Here is a 3,626-nt window from a genome sequence, read left to right on the forward strand (position 1 = left end):
GTCAAAGGAAATCCAATATTTTAGAGCTGTTTCCAGAAGAGGTAAGGGTAAATATTCTAATGTGGACCTAACTTTCAGAATTTGCCCCTAACTGTTGTATTTCTGGAACGGAATGAGAAGGGAAATCTCCTTAATGGTACCAAAGACAACCACAAAGTAACCTGTCTTGGGTTATAACTACAGGTGTTCCCCGGGTTACATACGAGATAGAGACTGTAGGTTTTTTTCTTAAGTTGGAACAGGTACATTATTTTAATAAATGCAATTAGGACAGATGTTTGTCTCAACATATTATTAGGCAGTGTGATGTCAGTTACTGTATAAAATCCTCACTGTGAGTTAATCACAAACAAAGCAAAAAAAAAAAACAAACTTTATGGAGCCTAGACATTCATTAACGTCTTGAGCAAGCTGTGCTTTGATATGCAAAAAGAAACAATTGTAGAGTTTGTCTTGGTCATTACAAATTTACAAGAGTCTGCAGAAAGAGCCTTAAGTCCTTAAGATCACCCACAACCTCAGCTGTGTTTAGCAAAATATTTCTTCTGCAAGTAATCCAAACCGCTCCTCTTCAGGCCTCCATTCTGTACACAGCGAGCAGGGAAGCCCCGTTTATATCTAGGAGTTGTCTGTATGTCGGATGTTCTTAACCCGGGGACTACCTGTATTCTCTTTTTAAACAAAGCTAAAAAAAAATAGCTCTATAATAGTTACTAATTTTATTACCGGTATCACATTATTTATAGCATTATTTTATAGCAAACTTTTCTGTACTGGATAGTAGAACTTCATAGTATTTTAATTGACTGGCAACATTCATTACATGTAAGAAAGGATAGGGAAGTCCTGAATATCTATCATTTTTGCTCATATTTTATCTTTTATGATGATTAAAACAGCTGATATGAGCAACATTGGCTGATGGCTGTCAAGCTGTCCTGGCAGCAGTAACTTTCCGCTGAGGAACAGCAAACTGCAACCGAAAATTATCCTAATATTAGAGATTGTGTAAGGGGGGAGAAGAGGTACGAAGAACTTATTTTGTCTGTGGACTTCATGGAAGGGTGAGTGTATATTTATTGTATATTTTGTATAACATTTCTTTCTGTGTTTTTTTTTTTTTAAGCCTAGATTTGCTTAGAGCACAGAGCATTGTGGATTGTAAAATTATTACTTGAGTCTACATAAAAAGGCTTTTGTTGGAGTTGAAAAACCATTAGAAAATGTTGTTAGCGTATGGCCAGTAACACACATACAAATTAGTGAACACTTTCCCCATCCCAGTAAACACTACAGGAAAAGAGCATACTCTTCATTTCATTAATTCTGTAACATGAAGAGTTTACTGCCAGACAGTCTAATCAAAGTCAGCTTTGCAATACAGCATTGTTCATTTTAAATAAGTGCAGTGCCAGTAAAAACACAACTCATAACAGATGCAATTTCAAACTAAAAGCCGTGGGAGGAATGACTGTACAAAAAATAGCTAGAGATTTAATGTGTATTTCAAGTATAAATATGTATAGTCTAGGGGACATTTTATTTGCCTTATTCTCTAAATGAGAAATACCAGAACAAATATTAACTGGTTAAGAAATAATTCAATATCTGTGACTAAATATGGGTGTTATGTTTCTCTTTACTGCAGACGCTGCATGAAGAAGAAAAGTTTAACACCAGGATAATAATGCACGTGTCTAAAAAGGCCAGAATAAACTGATCATACATTCACATTACAATATTGGTTTAATATAGTTGGAAGTGTCCAAACTTTGGGTCCATTAACAATGCTGTTTAAGGTCAAATATACCGTTGGAAATGTAAAATGGCCATGGTTGTAGTGTATTGTGATCATAAACATTTATGTTACTTACTTTGTGACAGATGAGTATATGTGCATGTATTATAACACAGACTTGGGCTACAGCTGGATATAATATGTATGAGCCAACTGCCCTGAAGTCATTTCATTAGATATAGTTAGAGGAATCCAATTTTACCTTCAGATTAGCCTAAATTGTTATTTGTGCAATGGACCTAGCAAGGATCTGAAAATAATACTTAGCCACAACTTGCTAAACATGCTAAAACTTTACAATCTACATCATAGTGAAATATTAAAATATATCCAAAATATATATGGTGTTGTACTTTGTAATAATCTGTCCCTAGATACCTAGGTCCCTACTTGTAAAAGGGTGATTTTTTTTGTGCTGTCACCCTAAATGTGCATATCCTAATTGACAGTGGATCCAGGAGGCAAGCAGTGATGTGTATGGGATTGCATGCTAACTGACAATTGGAACAGAGGTGCTGTGCATTGTGAAGGTTAATTTGAGAAATAATCTCATTTTTTGGGGGGCAAAAAAAAATTACATAACAGGCTTAGTTCAAAAACCAATACAACATCATAATTATTTACATTTTAGAAAAGTTATATTTTTTTTGTTTATTCCATTGACTAAGAATTGATACCCTTAGGTTAGCTTTAAAACTTTATGAATTGTGTTTTAACTCCATAGCCTATTCTTTTTATGATTTAACAACTCAGCATACAAGATGGGTAGGGGAGCAACAATGATGGCGATTTTTAACCTGATCAGTACTATTTCTAAACAGTTTAATTTACTTATTTAGTAGTGGTTACTTACTTTTCTTGTTTATATTAGTTTGTCCTATAGCAAGGCATTTCAAAAGAATCCAAACATTTGTCAGTTTTATGTATTATTATTGCTTATATGTATATAGTTATTTATTGCTCATTGGTATAGATTTCTCTGGACAACTCTAATAAAACTTGAAATAACACTCACCACATTTGGCAGTTGAAATGGAGAGCTTATATGTTTTCCTCTTTATGTTAAATATGATTGGGTCAAAATGACAAGAAAGCACAGTAAACAGCACATTAGTGGGATGGTCACACATTTATGGGTAACAGAGTAAAACATAATATTTATAATGTGGATAGCTTGAAGGACTGCCATGATCTGCTCTAATAATAACATCCTACAGCTAAACTCTTTTTTATTGATGACTTCGCTGGTTTTGACCCCTGTTCCTGGAGAAGTGTGTTAACCTGTTTCCATTCCTAGGTTTTAAATATACTCTTGCTGGAGAAGTGGATTGGAAAAAGAAGACTTGGATCTTTAAGGAAAGGTTCCTCAGTCATGTTTTGGTCATTTAAAACTGTTATGTTCTTGCTCAAAAAGCCTTGTTGGACTTAAGGTTCTGTACAAATGAAAAGCTGTTTCTTCGAAAAGTTCCCAGTAGGTATGGAAGTGGTCATGTTGGAGAGTGCTTCAGACATGTTCTTGCAGACTTAGTTTATTGGATAGATTCTGTGGTATGTGGTTAATATCCTCTAGAACTCGTTCAGTAGTTCGGTAAGTCAGGTGGAGCCCAAGGATTTTCCCAGATGCAAAGGGTATCCTATGGTTAGTGCCTTCCCTGGTACTATCACTTTCTGGAAGAACTTGTTCACTGTTAAATAGCTGGAAGTGGGAAATACAGGCCAAGATGGTTCTAGACAGGATGAAAACAAAGGTATTCTTTGGAACAGGTCACGTAACCATCTGAGTTTAATAAGAAAATGTTATGCTACAGTGACTTACTATCATGTGCAG

At 34.9% G+C, this 3,626-nt stretch overlaps 1 long non-coding RNA gene across 1 annotated transcript; it reads left to right on the forward strand.

Moving 5' to 3' along the window:
- Window positions 1-570: 570 nt before the first annotated feature.
- LOC140332025 (uncharacterized) lies at window positions 571-1,739 on the forward strand. The gene is made up of 2 exons (XR_011921016.1): window positions 571-1,064; window positions 1,649-1,739. It is a non-coding gene; the product is annotated as an uncharacterized lncRNA (long non-coding RNA).
- The last annotated feature ends 1,887 nt before the right edge of the window (window positions 1,740-3,626 follow it).

This window comes from Pyxicephalus adspersus, chromosome 5, assembly GCF_032062135.1.
Source record: "Pyxicephalus adspersus chromosome 5, UCB_Pads_2.0, whole genome shotgun sequence".
Classification (NCBI taxonomy): domain Eukaryota; kingdom Metazoa; phylum Chordata; class Amphibia; order Anura; family Pyxicephalidae; genus Pyxicephalus; species Pyxicephalus adspersus.